This window comes from Tenebrio molitor, chromosome 5 (genome assembly GCF_963966145.1).
Source record: "Tenebrio molitor chromosome 5, icTenMoli1.1, whole genome shotgun sequence".
NCBI classification, from domain to species: domain Eukaryota; kingdom Metazoa; phylum Arthropoda; class Insecta; order Coleoptera; family Tenebrionidae; genus Tenebrio; species Tenebrio molitor.
The window spans coordinates 22,362,864-22,380,199 of NC_091050.1; the positions used below are offsets into that span (position 1 = coordinate 22,362,864).

A 17,336-nucleotide genomic window follows, 5' to 3' on the forward strand; every position below is an offset into this window, starting at 1 on the left:
TATAATCAATTGTCAAAGTGTTGTCAGGTTGGCAGAAAATTCGAAACTGTGGCAGCGCGCAGCTTTCAGTTGGTGTTTTCAAAATTACGCCTGTCTTGATATGTAATATCTCGCATTAAAACACAGGAATTTTTGAAATGTTCGCATTCAAGTGTACAATAAATCATGCAAATAATAACTTGCGGCTTTCAGTCGATTGATACGAGCTGTTTGAAGGTAAAATTTTCGATTCGGAAGGTTTTAACAGTGATTTTTGAAATTTGCCGGTCTAAGAACAGCAAAACAGCAATCTCTATAAATTGTTGCTATATTTTAAATACACATGAGCAAGTTCAACGACAAAATTTCGATTCGGAACGTTTTTAGTGTGATTTTTGAGATTTGGCGATATAAAATTGCTCTTTTTTAATTCTTACGAATAAGAGGTTCTTTATTGTTAGCAAGTACGCATGCTAAATACATTATTAAAATTACCAATTACCGATTCTTTTTTTCGGTATTTTTTTTGCAACCCGGAACACAGCAAACACCCCCCCGATTGATCACTCTTTTTTTTCTAAATAATTTTCATTTCTTACTTTGAAAAAGCCGATTTTACACGTCGTCAAATACGAAACTGTTTGTTTACCAACACCGAAAAACGCCGCGCTCCGCCGTTTGGTGGCGCGTCAATCGATGTCGGGCAAGCCTATACATGTTAGTCTATAGTCTGTTTTTTCCTGCAAGGCCCAAGCCGTGGCGGGAAATTTGAAATAATCCAATAGGATTAGTTAAAAATCGGTAATTTTACAATAAAACAATAAATTAATCCTGCTAGCAGGGGATGTATCTGTCACATGTGTTGTCATTTCTACTTTTTAAAAATGAGTGAAAAGATCAAAGGCAAACTTACCGTTAATGAGAAACTGATGATTCTTAATGTCTTTAAAGGACTAGAACACGATCATCCTCAGTTTAACAAAACTATTTTATTAAGCAAGTGTTGCGAATACACAGGTAACATATCTTTTATTCTCTATATAAATGAAGACAAGCAGAAATACTTACCTAATAGGTCGTTCTGTGCGAACAGTTAAAAGAGTTTTGGCCGAGGAAAAAAACACTGGCACCCTTAGACCACCGAAAGTACCGCAACGTGAAGATCTTTTAATTTTAGAGGAACATCAAAAGTATTTAATACGACGAACTGTACACCAGTTCTTTTTCGATAATCTTCCCCCAACACTAAATTTGATTCATGCCAAGATACAACAAAATGAAGAAATTCCAAAAATGAGTAGATCCAAATTATATAAGATGTTAAAATCTCTAAATTTCACGTGAGTAGACAACAAAATGAGATTTTGATTAATTAAAAGCGTAATCTTTACAATTAACAGATTTATCAAGAGAGGTAGGAAAAATATATTATTAGATAGAGGGGACATTGTAATGTGGAGAAAAAAATATTTACGTCAAATAAAAGAATTGCGAAAGCAAAAAAAAAACATATATTATTTAGACGAAACATGGGTGAACTCAGGTCATGTCAGATCTAAAATATGGGTAGATCAGAACGTAATGAGCAAAAGAGAGCTGTTTAACCAAGATTTGTCAGCCGGGTTAAAAAATCCTAGTGGAAGAGGAAAACGTCTAATAGTGGTACACATTGGAAACGAGAAAGGTTTTGTTAACAAGGGGTTGTTAGTTTTTGAAGGAATTAAATGTGGAGATTATCACGACGAGATGAATTCTGAAAAATTCGAATCTTGGCTCACTAAAATCTTAAGTTTGATTCCTCAGAACTCCATAGTAGTATTAGATAATGCTCCATACCATAGTAGAGTTTTAGAAAAATTGCCAACTTCAGCATGGCGAAAAGAACAAATTAAAGAATTCTTGGAAATAAAACAAATTCCTTTTGAAAATAATTTACTCAAATGTGAACTGTTAGATTTGGCATCTCTTCATAAGCCAGCCCAGCCACTTTATGCAGTTGAGGAATTAGCAGCAGCGCATAACGTCAAAATTCTGAGAACTCCTCCCTACCACTGCGAACTCAATCCAATAGAAATGATTTGGGCTCAAGTAAAAGGTTATGTGGCTGCTAACAACAAAACATTTAAGTTGGAAGACGTTAGATTGTTGCTAGAGAAAGGTATCCAGAATGTAACACCAGAGAGGTGGGAAAAGTGCGTGCAACACGTAATTAAAGAAGAAGACAAAATGTGGAACTTGGATGGCTTAATAGAAACTGTTATGGAACCATTAATTATACAGGGTCTTTCACAATTCGCGCCCTAGAGAAAAAGAGGAAATAAGAGATCGCATTTGGATGTGTAATTTTGAAGAAAAAAAATCTACCTTAAAAGATATTCGAGAAAAGACAACTTAAAGTTAACCAATCAGGGATCTACACCTCCAAGGTGTGTTTGCCGTAATTTTACGTTGCTAGGATTTCATTTAAGAAAAAACATCTTTAAAATATTTGGGCGATTGGAGTTGTTTTTTAAGATGTCACTGTCAAATTAAATTTGTAATAAAAAAGCCAAAACCTTTGTTTATTTGATTACAATCATATATTCAGCCGCTGATTATTTAGAAATGATAATAATTTTTGGGGAATGTGAGCGTAACGCCAGGGAGGCAGCAAGAGTCTTCAAAGAACGTTTTCCGGGCAGAAATGACAATTATTTTTTCGTTTGCAATACATTTTTTTAATTGTTTGCTACAATACGTTGTAATAATAATTGACCTAGAATACCATTTAGTTGCGACTATCAAGCATTAATCCCATGAGTCCGAGGCCCGCGGCCCGTCCAAGACAAAACTTGAGAACGCGGCCGATCTGGTCATACCAGCCAAAAATCATCGGTGGGTTTTGCGCATCAGAGCCTCTGTAACCGATTTATTGTCAGATCCGACACTGGTGGCTCAGCTCAGGTCTGAGAAGTCGCTACACTCCAAGCATCTCCTAGAATCGCCCATAAGCTTTGCTTAAGCAGTAGTCATCTGAAATTGCAATGTAATGACAGATTGTTAACCTATCAGTTATGAAAGCAGTAGTAAATTCTTTGTTTATATTTTTTGACAACTTATTGTCGACGGCAGGTGCCCTTTTTCTCTAGGGCGCGAGTTGTGAAAAGCCCTGTATATAAATATATAAATTTACAAGATTCCTCTGATGATAGTTCAGATATGAACATATCTGATAATAGTGACATAAATTAGTTTGAATCGGTTGTCCGTTTGTCTGAATTTAAAAGTTTTTTTAAAATCAATAATGAATTTCTTGTTGCTTTAATGCTTGAAACCCTTCATTTTTATTATTTTTCACATTATTGTTAACGGTTAAATGCATCCTGAAAACTTGTGGATGTCGTAGTGTGTTAAATGTTAATGTTACTCTTCATATTTTTCCAAAGACATGCTTCACACCTACTTGATGAAAAGGCTTTTTGGTCGCCATGTATTTTAATAACTTTTTAAATTACATTTTTTAAATGGAATATACGCTTTATTTCTTGTAATTTTTTTAAACTTCATTTTGTAAAAAACTTATAACATGTGTTTTGATTAATCCATGATTTTAACACATGTTGCAGATTTTTTACAAAAAATAAAGACATTTACGACAGTGATGAAAACCAGCATTTGAATTTCCCGCAATGCGATGCAACTAGTGCTTACGCGATGTTTCCACGAACTCGCCATTCGACAGCTAATATCGTGCGTTCAAATGAAATCCTGGGCTGGGAAGGCGTTGGAAACCGTCAATTGTGCTTTTTTAAAGCGTACTATCCGTTTATGAAACTCCCGCGCTATCAGTGTCAAATTTTTTACATTTTTTTGGAGTGTACCTATGGTGACATACATTTTCAGTTGCCTGTACACAAAATCTAGTTACAAAAACGTCAACAAGAAAAGTTTGGTTATGTTAATGGAGTTAATTCTCTTCTTTGGAAACAATAATTTTTGTAATACCTAGTTGTTAAAGGTGGCTTTCCGGATTGTTTGTCACCATGTAAACAACCTCATAACGGCCGGAGTCCGTTAAGGGTGTCCGTTATGAGCGGGAGTGGCCGTTATGAATGACTAAATAACTATAGCAACGTAGATCTAAACTTTATTTTTCAACTTTTTTACAATTGGTACAATAATTAATGTTTAATGTTATGGGACACACCTTGAATTAATCGAAATCCGTATGCCACTAGCAGATCTAGACGAGATCGAAGATTATGCTTCAAAATTTTAACACCAACACAAGCGCGATTTTGCAGGGAATAACGATGACCTCACTTGCTCTGCGGCCATCCGGACATCGGGAATATCTTGACTGCGATTTTTTATTGATTTCATTCATTTATTTTCAACGGAAAGTTAAGCGTTGAACAAATCTGACAAACAACATTGAAACAAATTTTCTTCACAAACAACGGTTGACATGACGATGTCCTCCGCACACTTATTAATCATTCGGTTTTTTCGATGGCGTCGAAAAAAATGTATTTCAAAAAGATAATTGTGAACAAATCGTAGAGATATTACAAAAACTATTGTACAATACACGTCCGTTAGGGCCTTTACAGCCTCGCCAGTATTATTCGACTCGCTCTGCGAGCTCGTCTCCCAAAATCTCTGGCTCGGCAGTAAAGGCTATCCTAACGGACTTCTACTGTAAAATACTATAACAATACCGTGCTTCTCTCTAGCCGTTAACAGTATTCTTCTACGTTTTATATTTTCTTCTTGTTCAGCGATTTCGTTAAGTAATACTTTGAAGGAAAGGAAGCGAATTTATTAAATATAACTGCAAATTTGAAATTTTAAATTTTTGAGCTAACGTTAAGTAAAAATTACTAGTCTCAGAACGGCAGTGCGGCAACTTGCAAACACTTTGACAGTGCGGGAGTTTAGTAAATGGATAGTAGACTACGTCCACTGATAGAATGCATTTTTTTAAATATCCTTAGATAACAAAATCCCCAAACCATAACATTAAAATATTAAGAAAGTATCATAGATTGTGTTGGTAATATCTTGCAAGCATTCGCGCCACTGATTCTCATTGGTTGTTATGAAACCCACGCGAAAAATAAATTATATGACATTTCAAATTTGAAATTGTCAGTTCTGTCAAGTGGTTTAAGCATTTAGATTTGTGATTTTTCATCTTTAGAGTTTTGTTTTGCGATTCTCTGGTTTTAAAAGTTATTCGTTTTGATCGTGTTGCTGTTTTGATCTGTTCCGTTGCGATTTTTTGTTGATTCTTTAAAATTTGTGAAGTAAGTGCGTGCCTCAAGAATCTAGCATTATGAACACTTTAAGTGATATTACTATCGCGGCCAAAATACTTTGGTCGTCACTTTTTGACACTTCAAATGTAAATCAAGTATTAATGTCAATATACATGACAATTTCAAATTATTCTTGTCAAAAATATGGCACCTTCAGTTTTTGATAAATATAGAATCGTCTTACTTGCTTCTGAAGGTTGTCTAAACCGCGACCACGTTGATCTTTTGCTTTTGAACCCTGCCTCCGCAGCTGGGATTTACCCCACCCGTATGACACTGATAGATTAAAATAATTTTGACAGTAGTAAAAAATAAGGTTAAACATCCTAAAGTTTGCTTTACAATTGAATGTCATTTATGTCACATTGACGACCAAAGTATTTTGGCCGCGATAGTACAAACATCGAAAATGATACAGAGGTAATTTTTGTTCATGCATTAAATAGGAGTACATATTAAATAATCTCTTGCTTGTGTTTAGCCATTTCCGAAAAAAGCTGGATATTTTAATTTCAATAGCCAGCTTTTTCGGTGGGTTGCATTTTTTATTCCGTCGGGCACATTATCACTCGTGAAATATCCTGTATTAATAAAACCTAATATATTACTCCTACTGTACTGAAGTCTTCTTTCGTCTTTCCCAAATGCAAACATGCAGAATAATAATAAAACATCACATGTAAACCTGCTCTTTCCATTTTTTTAAATTTCGCGCCGGATCTATTTGTTATAGCGTAAGTGAACATTTTTAGTAACATTTATGTCAAGCAAACTATGAGTGGACAGAGTTTACAGTAAATGTGGTCACATTTAAAAACATTCAATGTATCCCAATAGTCTGCAAATATTTAATTTTTGTTGTATCTATGGAAATAAGAAATAAAAATCTTTCCTTTTTTTCTCTCTTTGCAATGTTTTACATTACAAATAGAATAACTTAACGATTCCTATTCTCGAAACAAATATCTAAGGGCACCCTTTGCTGAAAACAAACATGTTCAATTATGTCCCGATTAAACATTAACAAATGTCTTTCGTATCAAACGGTGGGAAATTCAAACTTTACACTGTTCTGAACGGTTTAATTTTTCCAACGCCTACTCAGCCCAGGATTTCATTTTAACACCCGATATAACGGGTGACTATTAAAATTTTCACTTGGAGTTGGCTTTGAACGAATTTTTATTTTTTCTGTTACTTTAGACACACGCAAGAACGAACGACAAATGTCAGTCAGTACAATTGAAACATAACCTATAAATTATAAAAAACATTTATTGAAATGTCAAACTTGTCAGTGTCTAAGGTGCAACGGAAAACAAAGAATGATCCATAGCCAACCCTAAGTGAAAATTTTAATAGTCACCCGTTATACCGTGAGTTTTTTATTTTACTGAACATACGCGTAATACATCTGTAAGATTGTTTGCCTATCTCAAATGAATTGACTTGTCCACTTTAGAACTGAACATTTTACATTGTATGTTTTATTGTATGTTCAGCGAAATAAAAAACGCAGTGTATGTCCTACAGAAACTCTAGTGGAACCCGACTTTGGTCGTAAATTTATGTTTGTCACTTGAAAAATAGAATTTTATGCTGCAGCGATAATCCTACTAATAAATGCTAATGAGGGTTGTCAGTTTGGGGTTCGCAATGTTCGCTTCAAGCAGGGATGTTACAGGTAGTGGTAGTTGTATTTATGACAAAGGTTATTACTTGATAATAAAATCTTATTCTTCCGTTGTTGTTGGTAAATTTACAACCAAAGTCGAATTCCACTAGAGTTTCTGTAGGACAATATATTTTTTATAATCTGTGAACGAGTCAAAGTAACTTTCATACCAACAGAAAATCAGATTTTCATGGATTGCTTTGAGTAGGTATACGTACTTACCATTAATTCTATCAGAACAGGACAGGAGTAGATACTTATTTAAATCTTTCACAGTTTGTGTGTATTCAGTGTTCGCATATCTGTTTGGTTATGTATCACGTGGATGCGACCGAGACTCCCATGAATCATGATCACAAAACACAAAACACCTGCGAATTATCATTAGGGAACCAGGAATATGATCTAAAGTTTTCTTACCATAGTGACCTTTATGAGATGGGATTAAACAGTAAACTACTAAAAACTTGAATGCCAAAGCGTAAAGAAATCTGTAACGGGAACTGTATGTCACACACTGATGATAGATGTCACTGCTCACACAAAATATCATGGCCTGCTAAATCTGAACAGCGTTTCGCTTATTACGGCCGTAACAAACTACAGGTATCCCAAATAAATTTGCTGGTTTGTGGTAAAACGTTTCGACCATAAATCAGTCCGTAAGGATTTCTATTCTTCAAAGTGGTACCGCAATAAAAGAGTACTGATGCGGATAAACTGTTGCCATTGGGCGCGTCTGATTTCCCATTCGTTAAATAATTGAAAAGACAAAGTGAGAGTATACCGGGTGTAGAATTGGTTTACGAGACATAGGATTTTACATGTAAAAATAAAGAGTTTCAATTATTGGCTCCCCTAATAATTTTATGCCAAAATAGTCAAAATGAAAGTTAGAGAGAATAAAAAATACTGTCTAATTCCACTCTTTGTTTTTTTCTAACATCTTGTGGTACCGAAATAAAAGCAAGAAAGGAGTTAACACAAAAATACTGAAAAGTAGCACTAGCCATGAAATTTGATTTTTAAAATACTATGTATTTGTCGGATGGTTTCTCTATTATTTAATTGTCTTTTAATTTGCCCTTCAAATGAAGTCGTACAGGACTACAGGATAAATGAAAAGGTATCTTCATTAAATGCTCAAACTTCTCTACAATTCTTCCAATTGTTTCTGTGGCAGGAATTGATCGGTCTGGGAAACCTGAAGCAAATGTTGCTTGGAAGTTGCTTAAAAAAGATCCTCCATAATAACATTTAAAGAAAGAAATACAATTTCATGCTTAGTAGTACTTTTTACTGTTTTTGTGTCAACTTCTTTCTTGCCTTTCTTTCAGTACCACAAGATGTTAGAAAAAAAGTAAGACTGAAATTAGACATTAATTTTAATTCTCTCCAACTTTCATTTTAACTATTTTGCCGTAAAATTATTAGGGGAGCCAATAATTGAAACTCTTTATTTTTACATGTAAAATCCTATGTCTCGTAAACCAATTCTACACCCGGTATATACAGGATGTCCCAGAACTCGCGGATCAAATTGAAACTGTATATTCCTTGATGGTAATGAAGGTAAAAAACGTTTAGAAAAATATTCAGGGTGCAACAGCTTTTTAGTTATGAATTAATCAAATTGACCAATAGAGCTCGATCTAATTTTCCCTTTATGAGAAAATTTAGTACCTTCCCTCAGTTGCCAAGCAACGTATAATTCCATGAATAATAAATTATTTTCAATATTTATCTGGTCAATTTGTGGAAACAGACGTCAAAATTGACAGCTACTTTTGAAATAACCAAAAATGGAATAATTTCGCCGAAGGCAGGTGAACAAATGTATAGAATCTAAATCAGAGAACGCAAAAAGTTTCTTCTTCCGGCAATGAATGAAATATGGTTTGTTATGAGTGAAAATTTCCAGAGCAATTGTAACCTTGAGGGGTATGGGAAATTGACGGGAGGGATATGATGAATTGAACCCTTGTTGATGGAAGGTAAAATGGCGACGTAGCGTCAAGTGAGTAATACATATTACTACCTTAAAAATCTTAGTAAAAAGTGAAATATGCAGGACCTGTGAAGTGCATCGGAATCACAAGAAATTTATTCTGACTCCTGTGCATACATTCTGCATCTGCAACGTATTAGCCCAGCTACACGAGCGGGACTCGTCATCGTCGAAATTAAAGAAAAGACTTTTAGGAACATTCTTGACAATGCAAAAAAAGCTGGATTTACACGTAGGTTTTGAACAAGAGATCAAGCATAGTGGCAGTTCTGAAAGAAAGAAGACAAAACTGAATTGAACTAACCTGTTTATTTTAGCATCATTATTAGTAAAAATTTAAGATCAAATTTTATAACTAAACGATGTAGAATGCAACAAATGAAATAAGAAACATGCAAAATAAAAAGAATAATTTATAACAAGTGTTCAAAATGACCACCTTTCATCTGAAGGAATAGGCGAGCTCGTTTTATTATATTTTCTGTTGCCAGTCTAAGCATACTAGGAATAACAGCAGCCAGTGTTTCGTAAATTTGGTCATTTAGTTCTTCTAAAATATTGATAGGTTCGCGGTGAATATAGTTCTTCAAATATACTACTTCTAGGGTTATTGTTTTCCGGGTTGTGCCGCGGTCGTCTGGATTGCTGGGTAGCTGACGTTTCAATAGCCATGCTGCTATCTTCTTCGGAGCTTGTAAATAAACCAGCAATCCAGACGACCGCGGCACAACCCGGAAAACAATAACCCTATTGACAACGGCCGTGAAAACCTGCATTCGAATACTTCTTCTACCGTCATCAAAGGACTGAAGAAGAGCATCTTCAGTCTCTGGCGTTCTAACTTCTCGCGGGGGACCACCAATTTCTTGTCAGGTAGGCACCAAGGACTCAGTGTCTCGAGCACGGTACACCAACCGTAGAAATACGTTATAATTTGGATGTGGCAAACGTCGTGGAAAACCTATTGCACATTCCCTTGCATCCTCACGTGCATTGCGCCGGCACTCTCCATAAATTATGAGCATTTCGGCATACTTTGCAGCTGTATACATGATTTCAATACGAAGTTTGACAATTTCGAATCAAATTATAACTTGACGTTGTCAAAATCTTCACAGTTGCCCAAACATTTACTTGAAATTCCATACCATTCTTACTAGAATTATGTTGCTAGGCAATTCAAACCTTTGGTTAAATTTACGTGAATTCAAATTAACAGCGTCCTTCTGATTGGTCAACTTTAATTATTCATTACAAAAAATCGATTACACCCTGTCCTTTTTTTTAAACGCTATTGCTTTCAGTTATCACCAAGGAAAACGCCCTGTAAGTTTGATCCGCGAGTTCTGGGACACTCTGCAATTCTGCATATGCCAAGCACTATGTTAGACAGAGACAAAACAATTTAACGATGTTCTTTAACTTTAAAGAAAGGGAAATCATACGGCCCATTGTGATTTGTAGTACTCGTAGTACCGGGTGATTTTAAATGATTGTGACTTTTTTTCTTAAGTTGGGAACATTTTTCATAAATTATTTTGGCAAACTTGATACCTTAATCAACACATTGGCGTACGTACGTCATTTTGACATTTTATGTATTAATAAATTGTGTCAAATAGGGGAGGACGCCTATGTTTATGTCAACTATCACATTAAAAAGCAGAATAACCAACAATAATATCACCAACCTATGAAAAAAAGTCACATTCATTTAAAATCACCCGGTAGATAATCAGTAGTTAAAAAAAGGTTCTACCATGCGATCAACATTAGTCATTAAAGTAACGACAATCCTCCTAAATTATCTCTAGATTTAGTGGTTTTGTGTGTTTACATTTCCATTTGCATTTAATTTTAATTGATAATTGATATCGAGTTGGGTTCGAGTTGGCTATGACCATCTAATGATTTTGTTGGCAGTTCATCGGTGATAACTAAATTCCCTAGAGGAAATTGACACTTTTTGTGTTAGGTTAGGTTGCTTTTAGTTTAGGGAGGGTTATATTTTCTGAATAGGTAGGTACATTGTTGTCGGATCTCTTAAATCTGGAGTGTCCTTTTTAAATTAAATTAAATCGTTTAATTTTGACTGTTCCTTTGACGGAGATTTAAATTATTTTTACACACTTAATAACTCATTTACTCTCGTGTCAAAAATAAATTACTCCCTAGGATTTAGGGATATTCGTTACGAGGTTGCCATAAATTTGGTCAGGTTGGAGGCCATGTGGTTTCTGGTGACAAACAAAAGATATCTCAAAAATGTAAGGCAGCAAGTTAATTGTACCTAACAGTTGCAAATGACCAATTTCTCTCTAAGTGATAGATGATTTTTCGTTTCACAATCAATTTTGGTTACTGGCGGCATATTTATTTGGATTTAATCTCTCAATTCATAGTAACCAACCTTAGGCATTCAAAATTACTTTTGAAAATTCTAGTTAGACACAACATGAAAAACGTTATTTCCCTAAAAGTTCGAATTCTAGGGAGTAATTTATTTTTGATACGAGAGTATATATAGGCTCTGCCATTTCTATTGAAACACCACCTGTTGGATTTTTCCTAAAATTTAGCAATGTGTAACAGGTTCGGTTGGTTGTAAAACGGCTTTTAGTGAGAAATTTGAAATTTTGACATTTTCTAGTTCCTAAAACGTCAAAGCAAATCACTGTCAAAATAAGTATGATAAATTGTTAAATCAATGATCTAACTACACATTTAGCAATTATTTATCTCGTCGACGCACGTGCATTCTTAATATATATAATAATTAATAATTTAACATAAATGTCAATAGAAATCTAAAAATTTTACGCCTGCGAGTCCTACCACTACAAATGTGAGTGAGTGGTTTTTAGCGTGGTTATCTGTCGTGGTTAGTGTTCCTGCTGGAAGGTGGAAGGTAAAACCCAAGGGAAACTCAAAGAATTTTAATCAATGAATAAGGAAATTACAAAATCAAAGGATTGGCGCCAGTTTTGGAATCTTGAAGGATTTCGCCTCTCAGGTGTGATTGGATAATTCTGTAGACAGTAATATCAGATACCTATCTGGAAAAAGAAATTGGTATTATGGGGGTATATAGGCAATGTGGGATAAGATTGTAAGGATTAAAAAATCAGGAGTTTGAGGAACTCATAATTGAATGAATTGGGGAAAAGTTTAAGTTAAAAAATAATTATTTTGGTTTATTTTAATGTACTTATATGTATTAAGTATTTTAATAAAGTACACTTGCTGAAATGCTTTTTTTATTGAATATTTCTTATACTGAAACCACAGAGGATCGACGAAACTAACACGTAACCTCACTTTTCTGCTGTTAAAGTTAAATGAGTTATAATAATTAATAACAAATAAAACTGCACTTAAAGTTTAGCTGAAGAGATGAAAATCAAAGTTACAATTAATTCCAATTTAGAACAATAATTTAAGGTGTCCCCTCAAGACGCATGTGCCAAGTGGCGTGTGATAAAAAGTGCGGGATTTAATTTTGATGTTATACCTACCTAAATCTTAGCATTGTTAGCAAATGTAAATACGTTCTAAGCTGAAGACGCTGACGCTTTTTAGAATGATAGAAAAACACCTTTTTTAACTTACGGAAAAGATTTCTGAAATTTGAACACAAATTTTTTCGACTGACCACATTGGTTGACTTAAATGCAGTTTATCATATAATTTAATAAGAGTTCTCTTCATGTCAGCACCCATAAGGACGTTTTTTTTTCTATTTTGCTCTATTTTCGCGAAAAAACAATAAATTCTTGATAATTATTGGGTTATAATTGAATGAAAGACGCGTTGAGTCAAATATGACATGACATTCAAGATTGGCAATAATAGTCAAAAAATTACTAAACATATTTGCAGCGTTGCCAAACTGTCAATCAACAGGTGGTGTTTCAATAGAAATGGCAAAGCCTATATAGGCTCTGCCATTTCTATTGAAACACCACGTGTTGGATTTTTCCTAACATTTAGCAATGTGTAACAGGTTCGGTTGGTTGTAAAACGGCTTGTAGTGAGAAATTTGAAATTTTGACATTTTCTGGTGTTTTCTAGTTCCTAAAACGTCAAAGCAAATCACTGTCAAAAAAAGTATGATAAATTGATAAATCAATGATCTAACTACACATTTAGCAATTATTTATCTCGTCGACGCATCGTGCATTCTTAATACATATATGTATATAATAATTTAATATAAATGTTCATAGAAATATAAAAATTTTACGCCTGCGAGTCCTATCACTGCAAATGCGAGTGAATGGTTTTTAGCGTGGTTATCTGTCGTGGTTAGTGTTCCTTGCTGGAAGGTGGAACGTAAAACCCAAGGGAAACTCAAAGAATTTTAATCAATGAACAAGGAAATTACAAAATCAAAGGATTGGCGCCAGTTTTGGAATCTTGAAGGAATTCGCCTCTCAGGTGTGATTGGATAATTCTGTAGACAACAATATCAGATATCTGGAAAAAGAAATTGGTATTATGGGGGTATGTGGGCAATGTGGGATAAGATTGTAAGGATTAAAAAAAAATCACGAGTTTGAGGAACTCAAAACACATAATTGAATGAATTGGGGAAAAGTTTAAGTAAAAAATTTTTGGTTTATTTCAATGTATTAAGTATTTTAATAAACTAGACTTGCTGAAATGTTTTTATTGAATTTTTCTTATAGTGAAACCACAGAGGATGAACGTAACTTACACGTAACCTCACTTTTCTGCTGTTAAAGTTAAATGAGTTATAATAATTAATAACAAATAAAACTGCACTGAAAGTTTAGCTGAAGAGATGAAAATCAAAGTTACAATTAACCAATTTAGAACAATAATTTAAGGTGTCCCCTCAAGGCGCATGTGCCAAGTGGCGTGTGATAAAAAGTGCGGGATTTAATTTTGATGTTATACCTACCTAAATGTTAACATTGTTAGCAAATATGTTAAATACGTTCTAAGCTGAAGACGCTGACGCTTTTTAGAATGATAGAAAAACACCTTTTTTAACTTACGGAAAAGATTTCTGAAATTTCAACACAAATTTTTCTGACTGACCACATTGGCTGACTTAAATGCAGTTTATCATATAATTTAATAAGAGTTCTCTTCATGTCAGCACCCGTAAGGACTCGTTTTTTTTTCTATTTTGCTCTATTTTCGCGAAAAAACAATAAATTCTTGATAATTATTGGGTTATAATTGAATGAAAGACGCGTTGAGTCAAATATGACATGACATTCAACAAAAATCAAGATTGGCAATAATAGTCAAAAAATTACTAAACATATTTGCAGCGTTGCCAAACTGTCAATCAACAGGTGGTGTTTCAATAGAAATGGCAAAGCCTATAGTTTCTTACGAATATTAAAATAATAAATCTGGCAATGCGGTGGCAAGAAAATGTCGAACAGACACTGACAGAAAAAAAAAATGCATCCATTGCATCACTGACTCAGTTAGTCCAACATGAAAAAATCATAGTCAACTCGGTCCCAAAAAGATCGTGGATGCCTAATAGTTAAGGGTAAATTTTTTGAGGTTAGCGGAATCAGTAGCTCCATTGAAAATCTGAGCTTTGTTACGGCCGTAATAAGCGAAGCGAAGTTCAGATTTAGTAGGCCATGAAAATATAATATTCAAATCTATTCTATTACAGTAGATTTTTAATTTATAACTATTTGAATTAATTTATGAGCTGCTTACATACATCGGATCCTACATTCTGTTTTTAAATACGGACTTTGCACGGCTTTATTATACCGTAGACAGTTTGTTATTCAAATTATTTGCTCTGCAAATTATTATCTACAATAGAAAAATGTATATCTAGAGCACTATATACATCTTGTAATACCGTGTGAGCAACAATTACTGATTGAGTTGGCAATAAATTCTGTTGACTTTTGATGACTTTTATGTCATGTTCCAACGATAAAATAATAAAAATAATAAAAGATTACACAAACCAAGACGTTTAAATTTGAAATGTATGCCAGCTGTCAATATTGTCAATAAAACAAACCTAAATAGATACAAATCACAGTCTTGAAAATTTTATGTAAAATTTGGTATTGGCAACTGAAACAGTTATTGTCGCTCACCCTGTATATCTTACCACTTTAGTTTGTAAGGTGCGATCAACAATCACTTAGATAAGAGGCGGCTATGACTTTGACAGTGTGAAATTTTTCGTATCTTTGCTAACTCAGCTAATAAACGTCAAATAACTGTCACTATGAATCAAATTTTAGCGCAAAAATGGTTTTTACTTCAGAACATAAAAGATTCATCATTTAATCGTAATGGCGTTTTCAATAACGGAGAATCATACCTACAGGGTGATTCTGAAATAAGTTTGGAAAAAAAAATGGAGTATCCTTGACACCAAAGAATTCTGACTTTTGGGGGTGAAATCAAAAGGATATAATTACTCAGCAGCGTACTAGCAATTTTGACCAAATTGAGTATTGAGTTGTTTTGCACCCAATTTAACTCCCGTGTGTGAACTTACCTATTCACATCATTTTGATGTTTTTTTATGTGGAGCGGCAACCATAAATTTTACATTCAGCTTTCACGCCTACTTCGACTACAATAATTTAGAATAACCTGTTTAATCGTGTCAAAAATAAATTACTCCCTAGAATTCAAACTTTTAGGGAAATAACGCAGCGATAATCAAAATTAAAATTGGGAAAAGAAGCGTGCACCAGAGAGAAGTGCTACTACAAATCAGTTATGCTAGTGGGTCATGATCTGTAAGTTACGAAAAGGGCGAAGGAAACGCCAAACAGCTTGAAAACCTTCTATTTGACAAACTGACACATCAGTCATAATGACAATAAATGGTCGCTTGCATTGACTTTTTTGAAATGTCAGAAATTTGCCGGCCTAAATTTATTGTCCGCCATAGTACATACAGTGCGTTCCTAAAGTTCGGAATAAATTCGATAAAATTGTAAGTATCAATTTCTGAGAAAAATCCTCGAAGAGGTCAACTTTGTTTTTAAAAAGTGCATGTTGTACAGTATAATCTATTCGTTTTGATTGTGACCACTCCGTAGTAACTTTTCAGTTGCTAGGTTATTGATAGGGAATTTTAGATAACACTAAATCCAGTCGCAGTTGGCAACTCTCGGAGGCGCCATTTTGACAGAAACGTCACGCTCACAGAAGACAGAACGGAGAACGACTTGCGCAAACGTTTTTCGACGTACACTGTGCGCATATCTATAAAATTGAGTTTTGGTACAAAATTTTGGAATTCAAAAAGAAAATGCCACGTCGTCTTCTCAAAGTTGGGACCAAACGGTTAATATTGACTTGTTTCGAGACATTTATTGAAGCCAACGGGATTTATCTGAAAATATTTGTACGGGGTGATCAAGAAGGACTGTTTAAGTTGGTAACACTGGATCGTATTTTAAATCGTATAACAGGAGTAACTTTCGGTTGTTGATGGCTTGTCGTTGTTAATGCTATACCTACATCAGATATTTGTAAAATAAACCAACAAAACATATCCAGTTGCAGTGTTATAAATAACCGAATTAGAAAAATTTCTTAATTGTACTGCCAACTTAAACAGTCCTTCTTGATCACCCGGTATTTATCAATGCTAATTGAAAGTTCTGATTACCTTTATACCAGGCCTTTTTCGCGTTTGTCTTACTGCCAAATTACCATTTCCTTCGTTCTTCATTAATATCGAGAATTGCATGAGGTGATTTCGAAGTTTTTACGTTAAATAATCTGTACCTGGATATAACTCCACTTTTCAACAGACGTGATCACAGAATCAGACAGACGTTTTTAGTTTCTCCTACTTCAAATATTGATTTCCGTTATTAATATTGATAAATACATTAAAATCATTGCTTTACTACCATGGTCAAGTTTTGACAATTCTGACATTTTCACATCATATTCACACCACACAAATATTTAGTGTAAAACGTATGCAGCACACAGCTAAACAGCGCCTACTATGTTTTTCGTTGAGGTCACAATCAAAGTGAATAGATAATACGTTGTTTAGGTTGACAGCTTGTCGTCTTCTAATAATGACGTCATCAATATTTTTTTTAAATGACAACCCTCACTTTTTTCATCTTTTTCTGGTAGACCTTCTTAGTACTAAAACGACTAATGAAAATAATTGATACCTTACATAACAATTTTTTTGGGAAAATGACAAATTTTACTTAAAAAATTTAACTTAATTTTTAATGTAAATCTATTGAAAAAAAAAGTCAAAAATTAAATTAAAATTTTTTAAAGTAAAATTTGTCATTTTCTCGAAAAAAATGTTATTTAAGAATAAGAATAAAATGGGGGTTGTCATTTAAAAAAATTATTGATGACG

At 34.0% G+C, this 17,336-nt stretch overlaps 1 protein-coding gene and 1 long non-coding RNA gene across 3 annotated transcripts in view; one reads left to right on the forward strand and one right to left on the reverse strand.

Moving 5' to 3' along the window:
• Positions 1 to 7,486, reverse strand: part of LOC138130302 (zinc finger protein 431-like) — a 36,734-nt gene extending 29,248 nt beyond the window's left edge. Inside the window, exons 1-2 of one of the 2 annotated variants that reach the window (XM_069046743.1) lie at positions 7,375 to 7,486; positions 7,177 to 7,325 (exon numbers count right to left, since the gene is read on the reverse strand). The gene's annotated coding sequence lies outside the window, so the exon portion shown is untranslated. The other variant, XR_011159540.1, reaches the window with a different exon arrangement.
• LOC138130310 (uncharacterized) lies at positions 849 to 1,488 on the forward strand. The gene is made up of 3 exons (XR_011159548.1): positions 849 to 996; positions 1,055 to 1,319; positions 1,380 to 1,488. It is a non-coding gene; the product is annotated as an uncharacterized lncRNA (long non-coding RNA).
• Positions 7,487 to 17,336: the final 9,850 nt, after the last annotated feature.